This window comes from Anas platyrhynchos, chromosome 2, assembly GCF_047663525.1.
Source record: "Anas platyrhynchos isolate ZD024472 breed Pekin duck chromosome 2, IASCAAS_PekinDuck_T2T, whole genome shotgun sequence".
Classification (NCBI taxonomy): domain Eukaryota; kingdom Metazoa; phylum Chordata; class Aves; order Anseriformes; family Anatidae; genus Anas; species Anas platyrhynchos.
The window spans coordinates 89465582-89483176 of record NC_092588.1 but is presented as its reverse complement, the minus strand read 5'-3'; the positions used below and the strand labels follow the sequence as shown (position 1 = coordinate 89483176).

At 44.0% G+C, this 17595-nt stretch overlaps 1 long non-coding RNA gene across 1 annotated transcript; it reads right to left on the bottom strand.

Annotated features, from left to right (window-relative positions):
* Positions 1–1743: 1743 nt before the first annotated feature.
* On the bottom strand, positions 1744–16511 carry LOC110354321 (uncharacterized). Its single transcript, XR_011807794.1, has 5 exons — positions 14045–16511; positions 11999–12192; positions 10647–10882; positions 5615–6194; positions 1744–4622 (listed from the first exon to the last, which is right to left on the bottom strand). It is a non-coding gene; the product is annotated as an uncharacterized lncRNA (long non-coding RNA).
* Positions 16512–17595: the final 1084 nt, after the last annotated feature.

Here is a 17595-nt window from a genome sequence, read left to right as displayed (position 1 = left end):
CAGCTGTATAATAGCTTTTTATTGTTGACTGAAGAGTCTCGGTACAAATGACTTTCCCTTATATCCCTGCAAATCACACAAACATTGCACAAGGCAGAGAGTGATGCATTTAGAACCACCTCTTCCAAGTGCCAAAACTGTTTTAATGAGGGTTGTCTTCCTCCAGACACTTAGCAGTTCCCATTTGCCAAAACTCTTTTTGCTGAGAAGATACATGAGAAATGCTGTTGACACGTTGCTGGGCACACTTCTGGATTTGGAAGATGCTGCTTTCCTGGTTGGAAACCCATGACAAAAGGCAAGCTATTTTGTGGTGAGTTGATGCTTTTTGCTCCAAAATCAACAATGCTGAGTACGAGGAGATTGCTGCGAAAACACAACACCGTTGAAAATCTGCAATAGAAGGAAAAGACGCCTGCAGGGATCATTGAATCATTGTCACCTTCAGGATAAGTAGCAAGGGACATCAGGCAAAGCTGGGAAAGGGGAGGTAGTTCAAAACAAACAGAAGAGAGTAGCTTTCACCCAGTGTCTAACAAAGCTGTGGAATTCCTTGACGTGGGATGTTGTGGATGCTAAAGATTTATTTACATGGTTCAAAAAGGACTGGACGGATATTTGGAAGAAAAATCTGTTGAGGATTGTTAAACACAAAGACAATGCATCTGACTTAGGAAATGTCTGACCTGAAATGTGTTGGAAAATGTTCTGGGGTTGCATCCTCGTATGTTTTCCGTCCTTTGTCTACTCTTTCTACAACATTGTCTGTTGGCTACTATCAGAAATGGGGTAGTGGCATGCACCTGTTTTGTTTAACCCTGCATGGCAATACTTTTTGCTCTTAATGTGAAGAAATCCAGTGCACATTAAAAAAATAAATAAAAATTGGCATGAGTCCTAGGCCACCTAAATCTGTGGTGCTTGCAATGATGACAGGATGCAATGTGCATTTCTTCTTACAAACTATAACCACCAAGAAATGAAGTACAGTAGCTAAGGCTGGCTTTGATGCCATTTGCCTACCTCCTGGCATCACGCTGCCAGCACTGTCATTATGTCCATCACCAGGGGATGATTTCCTCGGCTCTAAGAGCTTGCTTTACAATTCTGCACTGAGAAAACAATACCTGTGGAAACACAAACCCTTACCTAGAAACGTCTGCAATGCAATTGGCCCAGTCTTTTCTCAGAAATCCCCTAAGGATTGAAACACCCCTAGCAACATGCCAGAGAGCTGCTTGGGCACAGCGATTTCAGCCATCAAATATATTCCGATAATGATGTTTTATATAGTTTACAAGGGTTCTGCAAAATGTGTTGCTGCACGTTGTTGGTGGGACAAGGGATGGAGGAAACTAATATATATTCCACTTCAGGCATCTTCACTAGCCTTACTGCCACGGGAAGCTGAGGTTTTATTTTTCTAGTCACGATGGGACAAGTATATACTTTTAACTGGCAAACTAATAATTAAGACATTGTGTATCCTACCACTTTTACTGTCTGAGCAAGCCAAAAAGCATGTTTTTATTGCAAATTTTTAGATTTATTTTCTAAGGAAATGAGGTTCCACAACCAAGCTCGTATGTCTGTGTTCCTGCCACATCCAGTCCCTAACACAATCACTTTGGAAGCTGTTGTCTGGTTTCAACCACAATTGACACAGTGGGAAAGATTTTTATTTATTTATTTATTTTTAAAAAAGGAAGTCCCAATATAATTAAGAAATAGAAGATGCTGAATAGCAAAAACACGCATTATTAATCACCTCACTAAGGGAAAAACAGCAGTGCCAATAGAGCCTTTATTAGACAGCAGAGTTCAATCTCTAGACAGGCCCTTAGGAAACTATATCTCATTGCTTTTACTGCTTATGGACATACTTCTTATGAGTTGAAGATAGTGCCTTTCATTGCCTGCAATCCAAATTAAAAAGACCCCACCAGGTCCTGATTAATATTCCCCACTGATTGCATGATGAAATGAGAAAGTATCAATAAGGCTAGATCAGAGAACAAGGAGGGAGAAGGGAAGGGTTCTCACTGCTTTAAAGAAGCATAAAATGACTTTGTCCTGTAAAGCATAATAATGCCTTCAGTGAAACACTGAAGGACATCTAATAAGGAAGGAATCTGACAGAGCAGGAGTGATTGAAAAAGTTAATTTAACCAGGGCTGAGTAGGACAACTGGGGTAAGAAAATTAATGATAAACTCTCCCAATTGTATTGAAAGCCTAGAGTAACCTGTGCTAAACAGAATTCTGCTGAGACAGGGTCTGTGGCCTTGGTCTCACCTTGTATATGACCTGGTCTGTGTTTCAGCAGTTTATCTGGGGCATGACACGTGCCAGACACTCTGATGCTTTGGCTCTGATACAGCTCATGACACAGGCAATCTCTCCAGCTCTCCACCAATGCTTAGCTCTGCTAGCTCTGTGCATTTTCTCCTCCAGCCTGCAGGTCCCTGTTCAGCTGACAGCTGGTACACATAGATGCTTCACCACTACTGGATGACCATGGGTGGATAAAATGGGGCTTTCAGCACCTGCAGTGCTTCAGTGTCAGTTCTTCAGTTTTTCTAAGTCTGTGCATTGAAACGTGCTCTGGATTATCTGCAGTTAAAATATATATATATATATATATATATATAAATAAATGAAGTAATTCAATAAATCAGTTTAGATGACAACCAGCCTCACTTCTGTGAGGCTCAGATTTTTTTCCTCCATTATTTTTTTTTCTTCCTCAAGCTAGAAGAACTGAGATTGGAACTCAAAACTGCCTGGGAATCACCCAGTAGCTATAATATCCTCTCCACTTCAACGATATAGTCTTCCCCTTGTTTCATCTTCCCCACAGCCAAAGAAAGATAAACTTCCCAACAGCAACAACAACAAAAGTAGCCATACTTTGTCTGCACTAGGCTGGTTTTATACTGGATTCACTCCTTAAACAAGAATGATCTAATATCTCTTTACAGTTGTGTAAGACCTGAATCAGATTCAAAGCCTCTTACTGTATATACTTCAGTGCCCAAAATTTGAACACATTTCACTCCCCAGTCATGCAGCATGGTGTAGTCCAGAGGTTTCTTGCGGATACCTTCCTTTGGAACCAGCCTGAGCCCCAAACTTCAGTTAGCAAGACTTGCCTCTCAGAAGAGCTAATTTAGTCCTGGCTGCCACGAGCACATTATTTTCAGTTCCTGAGGTACCTTAAGGGGCTTTCTTTGTCTCTTCACTGTCTCTGAGACCTTTGTTGGCTGTGTTAGGGTTCCCTGGCAATTCTAGGGAAGCCATGTAGTTATGGATGGATGTGTCAGTGATTAAGTCATCCAGGAGTGAGAGGGGAAAACGAAGACGAAACTCAAAATAATTCCTGGGCAGACACAACAGATGGATGAGATGAGAAAAAGGAACATCCAGGGCTATTTCTCCTGGGGAACAGAATTGACAATCAGGACTGAAGTCATAGAAAAATTATTTTGCAAGTCAGCCAATAGAGTCTTTTGAAAAGATGGTGCTGTCAGAGGAAAACAGAAGACTTCGGGTGCAGGTGAAACTATTTGCAAAGAACACATGAGTCCTAACGCTCAGTCAAGTTTAGAAAAGGTGGCATGAAACCATCAGGGAGCCTTCTCAAACCCAAATGCATCTCTCTGGTTTCCTTAGTTCCTTATGTTTCTGGACACACATTTATTACCTTTTGCTGACAAATATTTTCTCCTAACCTCTTGTCACATTTGTATTTGCAGTCCTCTCCTGACTTCCTATCCCCCCTCTGCTTCATGAAAGATTTTATTTCCATGGTCTCTGGAAGTACCTCTTTTATGATGAAGTCAGACCCTTTGCACAGAAGATGGTGTGCAGCCACCTCTGTGTGGCTGCACTTCTAGTGCCAAGCTTTAAGTGGTTGGCATACAGTCATTTGTAAAAGAACAATAATAAGTATGATGAATTCTAATGCTTTCCGTGTCACAGTGCTCAGATAGCTCATAGATAAGTACATCATTGATATTTCACCAAGCAGCAGTAACTCAACTCCCTACAAAATAAAAAAAATATCCTCACAAAACCAACAGTTTATCATAATATTTATGGACAGATACCAAAAAAATCAATGGTTGAGGATCTACATCTATCACAAGTTGCAGAATATCAGAGCATCAACACTGCTAATATCAGGTCAAGGGAAGCTGCTTTAATTATCCAGATTCTTATGTCAGCTCATATTCACCTGACACCATTCGCTAGCATTAAAATGGATTTTCAGCACCCTGCTTCATGCACTGTAGGCTGCACAGGAAATAAACCATCCCTTTTGGAGATGACATTTGTGACAATGAAGCTGATGCAATGGAGAGGTTCCCTCATTAGCACAGTATCCCTTGCACTAGCTTCATTTGAAGGCTGGGATCTCAGTCACCCCAGAAGGACCAGGGCTCCCAGGGGGCTGGGCAGGCCCTGGTAACCCACCCTTCAAGCACCCCAATACTCACTTTTTCATTTCCAGCCAGGGAAGGTGTCATATCCTACAAGGTTTTGAGATATTGAACAGAGCTGTAAGAGACTATTTGCAAGAGATGTAAGGCAACCTCAGCACAGGGGAGTTGCCCAGCATCACTGAAAAACAGGTAAAACAAGAAATTATGTATAAAATATGAGCATTATTATAATTATAGCTAATATATAATAATAATAGTAAGTTATCGTATTATATATATATAACATAATAATGGTATAATAGAGTAGAGATCGCTAAGCAGTCCTCTCTGCAGTGAGTGGTGCGTGCCAAGCACAAGAGCCAGTGAAAAGTGAAGGCCTCACATACTGCAGAGCTAATCATACCTTGGGCACATAAAGAAGCCAGTATTTAGTGGGTGCTGGCAATAATTTCTGTCAGCAAAGTGCAGACTGTAAGTCCAAATGAAACAGGATAGACCTTGGAAAGAGGAGCAGTTTTGTAGACAGTGGCAGCCGTTTTACTCTGCTGCAAAGACACATTTGCTAGCCTGGTTCCTACTGAAGGCTGTGAGGCAGTTTGGCCTTGTCTTTTCACACTCAGAGGACTGCACTGTGGCAACAGCAGGGTGAACACAAAAGGAGACACCCTGTATTAGATCAGACATTCATCTATACAAGTATCCAGCAATGGAGTGCCTGGGAAGAAGCGTGAAAGTGAATCAAGCTTAGGGTAATATTTTCCCAAATAATTTCTAAGCCTGTGACCACTTGCAGCTCAGGGATTTCTTGAACCAAGGCAGAGCCTTTGTATGTAATAACTCTCAATGGATTTCTCTTCTGTGAATTTCCTTTGTGATCTCTTGAGCCCACCTGAACTTCTAGCACCTGCACCTGCCTGTGGCAAGGAGTGCTCGCAGCCTGACTCTGTGTGGTTTGAAGAGCTACCTCCCTACTTTGAGCTCGCCACACGCTAGCCTGCGTGTGTGTACCCGTAGCAAGAAAGAAGGCATGAGGAATCATCTGAGGCAGCCACAGTTCCCCCCTCTGCAATATTTAGACTCCAGCAAGCCTCCACCCTACCTCCTTTCAGTCTCTGAGGCTGCAAGGCCCTGATCTATTTATTTGCTCCTGATGGAGAAGCTGTTCCATACCTCCAATCATCCTTCTCACTTGTCCCTGCTTTGGTGGCCAGTTGTCAGTGTCTGGAGCCAGCACATGTACTCCGGGAAGGAAAATGGAGAGGGAAATGAGCTAGGAAACACTCTGGCTGGTGCAGAGATAGTCAGGGACCAGATCCTGTCAAAGGCAAAGAGCAGAACAAAGACCACAGCAAACACAGCCTTCATCATCTGGGATGGACATGGCAGAAAAATACCCATCTGAATTTGAAAGACAGTGCATGAGACTGATGGAGAATTAAAAAGTGCATTAGGGCTCTTAAACATGTCACCACAACAGCTCCATTGACAAGTGCTGTCACGCTCCGCTCAAACAATGCTTCAGGGAAGCCAGGGCACACTTCTGAGGAAGTGCATGAGAGCCCTATGAGATCCCTGCGTGTAATATATTACAATGAATTGTTAATGACCAGGCACTCACAATAAATGGCAATACCCACTTCACTGCGAGGTGTCCCGTTGTGCAGCGGGAATCCTTTGTCTCCCCGGCAGTCTCACCTGGCTCGCCGCTTTGTTCCTGCCACCGAGACATCTCGCGCCGCAGAAGGTGCTGCTGGAAGACGAAACTCATTTCAATAGTCACGGAAAGGCAATTCCTCATGAAATAGCTCATTTGCCTATTAAAAAGCAGCAAAGCTCTAACCTCAGGTGGTTTCACCCCTGCAATCTGACAGCTAATTTTAACCTACAAAGATTTTTATTTTTCCTCCCAGAAAATCTAGACTCTTACTTCTATCTCAAGGCTCTCTTTTCTTAATAAATACCTCTTTACAGAAAGTGCTTAACATCTCAGCACATACTCTGAGTAAAAACTGTTTTAGCAGTGGAATGAGGTGATAATGTACTAGCAGCACCAAAAACGGCTGCCCGCAAATATAATTCATCTGGCTAATCTTTCCCTAGTAGATACACCATTAAGCAGGAAGGACTTTACCAGGGCATAGAAAGGGGAGAAAGGATTGAAATTCCAAAACCTCATCAACGGATGAGATGCCAACAACCACACATGTACAGCACTAATGGTACCTCAAAGCACTAGAATCCCAGCCATTTTTCAACCTTCCTCACGCTGCAGCTCGCTGTCCCCACAGCTCAGCTGTTGGTGGAACATGAGACCATTTTCCCTCCCATTTTTGTGCCTCATTTTCCTTTCAGCATCCAAGTGCCAAGAGTGCCAGGTTGGTAAGGCTTTTGCTTTCTTGTCAGACCCCTCACCAGAGGAAAAATGAGCAGCAGCAAGCTGGAGCAGCTCTAGGGGCAATGCCACCAAGAAGTAGGAATGTGCTCTTTCTTCCCTCTCTTTTTGTTGCTCAATATTGATCATGCTTCTGTAACCATGAGTTTTCCTAGGTGGGAAAACTCCATTGCTTCTTTTTGCCTCACAGCATTCGGTATGTTAACTAATTACAAGTGTGACGAGCTGAGTCAAGCCCCTGTTCAGCAGGGCCTGGAGTTAGAGCATTGCCTGGAGTCAATCTTGATGTCGCTGCAGTGAAACTTTGAAGGATGGCACCAGAGGGCTCTGTAGGTGCCCCTGAGTGATGTGATGCTCCCTGCCCGTGAATCACAGGATCATAAAGGACACGGCTTCTAAGCACCCGCATCATGACTGGCAGCCTCTCCTGCTTAGCCAGCCATGCTTCAGGCATGGGGGCTCCCATCACTCACCCAGCAGCCTTCTGCCAGCTCAGGCAGTTGCCTCAGCCTGGCTGCCAAGGCTTAAATTAAGCTCACACTCTTTAAGAAAAGTATGATATCCCTCATCTGAATGTTTGCTTACCAATCCAGAATGCTCCCAGCTTATCGAGTGCATCTCTCTGGATAGCACATCCAGACACATGCTCTGCCTGGCAGCTGTAAAAAGGTGTGGGGAGCAGCAAAGGTGCAAGGGGGCTGAGGGTGAGCCAAGGGAAGAATAAGTTGGCTTTCCTTGATGGCCAGAGCAACCTTACGTATAGCAGCTTTCTGATATTTTTTTGGCATGAGCATACAGCTTCCTCCAATAGCTCATCTCTGGCTGACACTTATAGAGCCAAACCCAACCGTGTCGCTTTGCTCTGCATTCGAAGTTTCAGGCTTACCTGCTACTGGAAGCAGAAAAACAAACAAACAAATAAATAAATAAAGCAACCTTTGGGCAGCCGAGCTGCAGCCTTAGCTTTATGTTTTCTCCCAGTACAAAATCATTCCAGGTTTGCTGAACGCAGCACACAGGCACAGAGCCTGCAGCAGCAGGTTTGCATCAGGCCCAGGGGGAAGGGTGCTGCCGCTGCTCTGCTCCCTTGGGGGCAGAGGAGGTGCTGGTTGTGCAAACACCTCCTCCTGCACATTGGTCCGACTTGCAGTAAACCTGGTGAAAACTGCTGGTGTAAATCCCTCCGTGGGCTGGTGAGCATCAGTCCTTCCCTCCCTGCCTTTCGCAGCCAGCCAGGAGCAACATGAAGAATGTGGGACCAAGGGTTTCCAGATCTCAGATGCTTTAGTATTTTAATTGCACTTCAGAGAAATTCGGCACGTAGCATATGAAACATTGCAGGCAGAGAAAATAGCTGCTCTGGAAAATGTCTGTAATTTTCAGGGATTCCTGTTATCGCTGACTGAATCCAAATATTTTTGCCCTTGGGTAAATGCCCACAGTTCCCCCGTGCCTCTTAGTGCTCCCTACAGCGGCCGAGCAGGATGGCTCTGGGAAGGAGACACAGCCGAAGCACGAACACAGAATCCCTCGGCTAACGAAGGGGGCTTCTCTGCTCGCTGACAGCATGCAGACAGAGCTCCTGCTGCAGGCTCGGGCAGGGCTGGCCGGCTGCATGCTCTGAATTGCAACAAAGAGACGGAGCTGAGGGGGAGCTGCTCATGCGGCTTATGGCCTCCTGCTCTAGAGAGGAGAGGCCTATTTCCTCCCTCGTGAGGGAAGGGAGCCCCTGCTCAGTCTGATGTTGGCATTCATTATTTATGGAGGGATGCAAACACGTCTGACGCATGGATTTATTTTTTCCCCCAGCACCTTAGGGGCTGTCAGAAGCAGAAGCAGACAGAAGCGATCTCCCCTTCTGATCCCCCTCCTCCACACAGGGGCTGGCGCAGACGTAGCCCTCCCCTTCCCAGGGCTCACACGCCGCTCTTCCTAGCACCATTTCGAGGTCACCAGCGTGGCAACGCTACAGCAGGTTAAAATGTCTGTAAACACTGGTCTGCACTCTTTCTAAATGTTTGTTATATAGATATCTGACATTTATTTTAGACCGAACCCACGGTTTGGTGCAAGCCTTTGTAGCATGGCGGTGTTCAGCTGTGTCCTCCCGGAGACGAAGAACATGACTTCTGACACGGGTTGACTCATGGGTTAATCCCTGAGTAGATGAGATAATTTATACTGTATCCAGCAGCGGCAGCATAAAGCAAACCCAAAGGTCCAGCAAGGCTTACCTCAGCCGCTGGATGCGTCCCAGGGACACAATTTGTCATTTCTACACAAGGGTGTACAAGTCTATTAACAGCATCTTCCACCTCTGAGAAGACAGAGTTTACATGGCCCCAGACTATTGCAATCACCCCAATGATGTTAAACATGTGACAACGAAATAAAACTGACATACACACACGCACTTACATACTCTCAAGATTTATGACCTAGAGACTGCCAACCAAAAGCATGAAGAGGAAGAAGACATCCACAGCTCTGCCTGCTTCCAGCAGAGGCCCACACACACCTCTGAACACACAGAGGCATAGGCTGTGCCCTCTGGGTAATGAAGGGAATGATTAGTGGCATTATTTCCTTTATATTAAAATTATCTGGGGACTAATGGTTCTTCTACAACACAGCAGGCCACCCCTGCCCTCTGTCCCAGATGACACAGCTCTGAATGCCTCGGGGTGGGTTTCCCTGGAGCCAAACCATGCCCCTCGCTGACAGAAATCCTGCTGCAAGAGGCAGTGATCAGAGAGCTACGGACATGGGGCGGAGATGTAGGGGATGCCCAGCTGTCCCTGTGTGCTGAAGCAGGATTAATGTACCTGATCTGTCCCTGGCTAACCTTTGTACACCATGGACATCGTGTTTCCCCACGATGCCACCTTCCTTCTCCACCAAGTTTCTGAAACTGTTAAACCAATATGACCTGCTCCTCTTCCCCACACCTGCCAGGCCTGTTCCTCCTCCCTGTGCTTGTAAGTGAGTGAGTTGTAGCCTGAGCTATTTATTGGATGCCTCCAGCCTTGAAGTCAAGGAGAGGAAAGCTCACGTCTGTATCGGTCCTTTGGGGCAGCTCTCATCACAGCAAAAAACAGAGCCCTTGCTTTCCCTGTTGGCTTAGCTCAGCCATTCATCAGGCAGTGGAAGGCCGGATTGCGTTACTGCATTGTTTATTGCTCACAGAGTTCACAACATGCTCACTAAGCTGTGCTTGTTTAATTAATTAATTATTTTTTTTTAAAAAAAAAGAAGTACAGGCTACTAAAGGGCAAGGAGGAGTCCTGGCTTTGGTCTTGACCCATGTCAGTGTGGGTGGTTTCTGCCCTAGAGCAGCAATGGGGCAGCTGGGCAAAGAGGATCTGAGGGCTCTGAGCTGAGGGCAGGGGAGGACAGGGAAGGCTGCAGTAATAAAAAATTAATAAATGCATTTTTCCTCCAAATCCATTCAGTAAGCTCATCATGAACAAGAACAGGCAAAACCCTTTTTCCCTAAGCCAATGCCCATCATACTGTGCAGCTCATTGTATTTTGTGCATATAAAACGTAAGTTTATATGTGTGTGTGTATGCATGTATTATGCCCTTCTCTGCATCTATGAAGTGGTGATAGAGAAATCCTGTTGTTACCAACACCTTTGACATGCTCTTCCTGCAGTCAGGTTATGCATCCAGTCAGACGCGCTGGGCTGCAATGCCTACTGCTGGCTTGTTTCGCCTTGCACGGAAATGTTTAACAGATGTGATTGCATCTAGCTACTTGCAAGAAATCACTCACACAGCAGGTACCCAACATTTTTTTCCTTCTTACCTTTGCAACGCTTTCCCTCCTGAAGGAGTTGAGTACCAGGAATTCATTACATGTCATGGGAGAAGGTCCTGAAGCTGGAAATGGGATTTTGACATATGCTCTGTTACTAATTTTCTGTGTCACCTTAGGCAAGTCATTCAATGGACCTGTAGCACGCTTTTCCCACCTGGAAAGCATTTACAGTAAGAACATTTGTATAGCCTTTTGATAATGATCGTTGAAACGTACCACTCAGCCTAAAAATAAGAAGATAAAAAAATATAAGAAATGTCTGACTGTCCTGCAATGAGCAGCTGTATAGACCAGTTCTCTGTCTCTTACAGTGGAAGTAGAAGATGGTACCTAGTGACAGCAAGCCAGCCTAGCCACTGCCTGTGGTCCATTACCCCCATCTATCCCCAGCATCTACAGTCATTGGACTACAGGGGTTGGAGGGTACATCCCTGCCTATTCTTTTTAGTAACTATTTATACACCTGTTATCCACAAATCTGTGCCACATGGAAAGCTGGGAGAGCTTCCTCAGTGGGACATGCTGCCACATGAGACATGCTTCATCCGGCGTTCTTCTTCCTCGCCGTGCTCTGAACCTTGCTTTCCTCGCACGCTTTTCCCCATGTGCAGGTGTGGGCAGAAATGCTCAGCACAGCCCAAGGGTTTTACACAGAGAACTCAAAGAGAGTCCTGGGTTTAGGAAACCAAACAAGTAGTAATTAAAAATAAGTGGGCGGGCAGAAGCTGTACATTCCCTTGCCCCATCTGGAAATGTAGTGGTGGATTTAGTATGCCAATACTGACATTTTAATTAATCACTGTTTCTAAAATGCTTTGTGGATGAAAGCCTAACACAGTCAAATTATTATTAATAATACTTCTCTTCTTCTATGTGAAATAACATTTCACTTTTTATTATTACATTATCATGCATTAATATTATATAAGATTATTAGTAATAGCAATTGCATCTCTCTTTATATGGAAAAGGATATCTTTAGTTCTTTCCAGAATAAAAACAATGATACTACTTATTAAAGGCTTTCCCTATAATTTGGCCAATAATAATTTTATCACTGAAATTAACCACATAGTCACAGGCTGGGACAGTCATAATTAACAACAACAGAAAAGAAATACAATGCCCTCCAGTAAATAAAAGCAGTCCTCCCTCCCTCTCTGTCCCCCCACCATGTACAAAATACATAGGGGACCCTGTTGTCATAGTAACTAGCATTACAGCTTGCTTTCGATAATTAATGGAGGGCTTTGCTATTACAGTATTCTTGAAATTTCACTTTCCCCTGTGCTGCACTGCAGAATGCAGTATCATTTCCCCATTCATAAATATTTCATTACCACAGTCTGCTGTGTTTCATCATCACTGATAACACTCAGCCTAATCCACCCATTGCTGAATTCATGTAGCCCTGTCGGTAGAGCAACTTTCATTTCCGTCTTCTACTTCTGCAGTCTTCATTTTTCTTGCTCAGTGTTAGCTGGCTGGAAAACTGTCATTGCAGGCTAAGCACAGAGACCTTTATTTTCTTACTCTGAAAAACAAACATGAGTAGTAAAACGTGAGCTCTGCCCAAGTAAATAACATACAGACACACGCGGACAATGTTTGTATCACAGACATCATTTGTGTGCATCACCAGAGGTATTTAGATCAGCACTGCAGAGAAGAATTACAGTATGTTACTGTAGAGGGAAACCCAGAATCTGATTCAGCAAGATCTAGGGGTAGCTCTAGACACACTCTGTTGTCCCTCTGATGACAGCTATAAGCAACAGAAGTGGTGCTCTTACCCAGGGAATGGGTTGATGCATAATATATTTTGTAAGTAACACATAAATAGAGAATACCCAAAGTCAGTGGCACAAACAGTTGTAGTAGAACAAACATCAAAGAGAGAGGAAATAATTTTCATTATTTTCCTTAGTATCAAAATTCTTAATCAAATTAATTCCAAGGTGATTACATACATGACTTCTACTGATACCCACACACAGAGTGTTTGTGTTTCCTTGTTGAGCCTCACTTGACATTTTTTTTTTTACTGTTTTTTCTTTTTATTTTGCTATCCCTTTGAAACTAGCTGCTAGCCAAAGACTGAAAGACCTTAAAGAGTTAGTGCTGACCTCTTTAATGTCATCTGCAGAGTCTTTCTCCTGAAACTCCATGACAGACTTGTCTTATACTTCCTTTATAAGAGAGGAGACCAAGAAGGCCAAAGAGACAGAAAATGCCACGTGTAACTTATTAGACAGAAAATTGCATATAATCTGGACTGTTCTGTAATGTTTCATACAGTTTTCCTCTGGGAGGGGCTAAATTCTGGGATGAGAAACCTTGGCACAAATGAGCACTAATGGAGACAACTGCATGCATCGCTTGACAGGCACTGTATACACGTACAAGGAAAATTTGTTCCATCTATTCTGCATGTAGCAGAAATACCTCGGTAAAAAATTGCATAGCCAATGCAATAAATAGTTGTTATTTGCCTATGCCATGCAATCTGCAAGACTTGCTAGGATGTCATTTATGTTGACACATTTAAAGAGAAACTCTGAGAATCCATTTTCTTCCAAGAACCATTAAAAATATATATACTTTTTTTCCCACATATTTTCAATTCAGACTCAGTAGATTCAGGCAGCAAGAAGATAAAACTGGAAGTGGAGGGAGGGAATCACAAGTATTATTTTGCTTCTTGAAAAAAAATAACAATAAAAAAAATCTGCTAATTCATATTCTGTTCCTTACCAGGAATTATGATAATCTTATTTTGCATAAAATAAGCTCCAGACTTTTAGCCGGGACTGAATACACAGAACAGATCAATTCACAGGAGAGTCCAGGGATGCTTTTCCTCTCCACATGGGACATGACTGTGATGAACCATCTTCATTTTTAAATGAGCTGGTGGGATCCTTGATCCAAGTGTGTTGGGATGGCAAGCCTCATGGAGCCAAGCAACCACCAGTCAAAGCCAGAATGCCCAGTGTCAGTGCTCAGTGGAGATGTCTGCAGTACTGTTTAAAGGCAGGACAAAACCCCTGGATTGCCTGCCAGCTGCATTGTGAATCTGCACACCTATGTTAAAAGATTATTCCAGGAGAGGTGGTGGCCAAGCATGCTTAGTGTGGGACCAAGCTTTTGCTCATGTAATCCAAGTGGACCACGCCAACCTTTGGAGAGCATACGATGTCCCAGTCTCCCCACCTGCAGATACCCCAAGTTCAGCCTTTCTGAGCTGAGTATTAATGCTGTTGCCAGCAGTGCAGCAGGACGCTACAAGTTTAAACCAGCCAGAAGCCACCACTCTTCACCCTGCTGTGTAAAATTGCTGTGCAGCCCGTACAACCTGAACATGTCAATCTTGTATGGCATCTTACCTCCAAGAAAGAGCAGCCAGCAGGTTATTTTCAGCCATGCTCCTTGTAGGCTAAACACAAGGGGTTGGAAATTCCCCAGCTTGCAAAGAAAGCATTTCATGAGGGAAACGCATACTGGGGTTGGAGCCAGGTTCCCTGACATATCCAGAGGAAAAGGGACATGGACTAGAAGCCATTCTTGTGAGTAAAGTGAGCTCTGGTTCCCCACACAATCATCCTGCTGCCTCATGTTGCATTACTAGCATACAAATAGTTGTGTGCAGCCTTCATCCATCCAAGAACTGTCAGCATCTAGCTCTTCAACTTAACAGTTCACAGGGGCTTTTTTGCTTTGCTTTGTTCAGGTTTAGGAAAAAAAAAATCATATGGATGAGTTTTGTGCAGCGTATCCACCTGCTCTGAGAATTTGCTGGTAGTGACACGTGAAGAGAAATTACTCCTGACAATAAAGGCTATAATGTATTTTCCCTACTATTTTGGACTGAAAGATGTACTCGAGTGCGTGGGTGTTAGAGAGAGAGCAAGAGAGTGAGTGCATGTGTGGGCTTATATGCAATTGCCATTTTATCTTGTTGTTAAGTTTCCCTATGCTTTCCCTGGTTTTTAAAGAGATTTCTTAGACCCGTGTTTTCTTCCTCCCATCTTCAGAAGCTCAGTCTTACTGTCACCACCAAGTGTATCCACCTCCTTTATAAAGTCTGTGGCCCCCATTCCGCAACCACATCCATTAGCACGGGATTCTTCATCAGCAGAGCAGAAAGTCCTCACTCATTTTCATTCCAAACTATAAAACAGAAACAACAGCGAGCAAGGACGTTCATGTTACTTAAGTTGGTGCCTTCCTCCAATCTTCAACCACTTGTGCTGCTCCCCATCTCCAAAGTGGCCTTTCTTTATGCCTTCCAACTTCTCTCAAAACAGCTTTTAGCACTTGCCTCTCACCAACTCCATCGATGCCAGCAGACCATTCGGTGCAAGCCCTTGGAGATCCCCATCACACACCTGGGCCACCAAAGAGAAGGCCTCACATGCCCGTCCGGACATGGAGCTGAATGACCAACCACTGCCACTGCCCAGACAACCCGCCCCTGGTGACAGATTGCAGACAGTCCCCAAACCAGCAGAAGTCGCCCACATTTCATCATGAACATAACGTTCGTGCTGCGGTGCCTCAGCCCACACACCCACCAGGGCCCCATGGAGAAGCTGAGCTGGTTCCAGCATGGTCTCCTTGGTTAATGCTGCATGTTTGAACAGGCCCTCGGCAGCTGAAGCACTGCTCTTCTCAGCCCTCCCTCAGCACAGAGACACCCAACTTCAGCTCTGCACAGCCCAACACGTCTGCAAGGGCCTGGCTAAAGGTGAAGAAACACCGACTGAACACAGCAGATGGTATTCACCAGCTCTCAACACCAAGTCCTTGCAAAAGGGCTTCAGAGATGCAGAATCCGCTCCCGCCCACCATATCAACAAAAAAGCCAAGGGAAAGCCACCCTGTGGTTCTCTCACCGTCATGTTTTCATTTTTCAGCCCAGAGCTGTTCATCATAGGTGAGCTGGAGAAGAAGATTCAGGGAGAGGAAACCCCAGAGCTCAGCAAAGTGTCCAGCAAGCCCAGAGCCAGACAAGCAGAGGTACTTCAACGTGCAGCCTCGATGCCATAACTTATCCCCAGCACAATATATCGCTTTTCGCTCTTCTTGCAGTGCTAAGCTATTCTGTCACCATGGCGACCAGCTGAAGTTCAGGGACCCGCTTCCTGAGTAGCCCTTCTCACTGTGCTACACCAGACACCATAGTCCCTGTGTGATCGAGATGTACCGTGATGCAAATGCAGACATTGGCTCTTGAAATGTCCATGCTAACAAAGCAGGCTTGTGCAGGCAGTGCAAAGCAGGTGGTGCTTGTTACCTTTGGAGGTCTCAAAACGTGGCACAGGAAAACCGGCATCATCATTCCCATTTTACAGACTAGCAAACTGAGGAGAAGCGACCTCTTCATGGTCTCACTGGCCAATGCCATCGCAGGAAATAAAAAGAACACCCCCCAGCTCCCACTTCAGTAGATCACATCATTTATTGTGGTACTTAGGCCCCCTTGACCAAGCCGGATCTGTCTTCTGCTTGGTTTTTGTAACCACATCTCTCTTTTTACCTAATAAGAATTCAACGTTTAAATAGGAAACAATGACCTCTGACGTACCTGTGCTGTGATTTTGCTGCTAGATTCCAGATGAGGCCCTTTCCCCCCCTTTCCAGCCTCCTCAGACCAGCAGCCACCAAGCAAACAGAGGTAAGGGACCTACACAGCCTCTTGCCAGAGGACAGTCTTCTCCCCAAACAAGACAGTATAACCAAACTAAATGCTATATCATCTAACAGCAGCTGATGAACAACCCCCAGTCTGAGAGTTTCTTGATCATGTTATTAAGGAAGGTAAGATTGTAAAGATGCATAAGTGAAGAAGGAATGTAAGTTCTATTTACACACACACACACACACACAAAAGCATAGGAACGCGGGTCTGACTGAAAGTCAAATACTAATATATAGTCTAAGTCCTAGGACTACTTGAAAGTTTTTGGACGGAGACTTTTTGAGCCATTTCAGGGTGGTAGAAGATGTTGGCGCAGCCATTTTGTCAGCTGCTGTAACACTAAGAACCTGCAAATCCTGAGAACTCCAGACCATGAAGTGGTCTTTTAGTGGCTTTCAGCCTACTGGTGGTTTTCCAACTGTTGACTTCTCACCAGCACATAAGGAAACAACAAGTCCTCTAACATCTCTGAATGCCTCATCCACCTGGGAAAAAAAAAATGAAAAAAAAAAAAAAAGACTCACTATTTTTTAAATAAATTCTTCTAGGCTCTGATATTTGGAAGTGTGAGAGTGGCAGACTTTTGTCTCAGGCTTGAATGGGTATCTTGTCCTGATGAAATGCTAAAATTTCTGGTGGATAAAAGTGAAAACTCTACCTCCAACCAACCTCTGTGAATAAGAATAAAAAATAGTCAGAGGAAAACTGCGACTGATTTATGTATGACTAGATAATACCCCAAGTAGCTAAATCTGTAGTTTGAGGTTTTATTGCATAAAAACCTCAAATATTAGATAAATCTGTCTAGTGATATGTAAAAATCAGAGGTAGTCAAACTATACAGTATCTCAGCTGTTCAGTAATCAATCACTTTATACAGTAACATTTGCCATCTTCATTAATTAACAGTGTTTGAATAATTGTGAAGCTAACAAATATTAAATTAAACAAATTAAACATATAATGTAAATGAGATCAAATAATTTTTAATGTCATGTGAGTCAGTTCCATGGTGAGCATGTGGCTTCAGAAGGATGACGTGTTCAATATGCAAGTTCTCACCTAGCTCATCTCCTTCCTCTTTCAAGTCAAATGACTCCTCAATGCTGTCATCTAAGAAAGTCTAATTTCATGCAGAATAACAAAACAGAATTACGCTAACATCTGTATTCTGACCATTTTCTCTTTCTTTTAACTCTGATTTGTGAATGCTTAGTTAAGAAAACAAAAAAATAA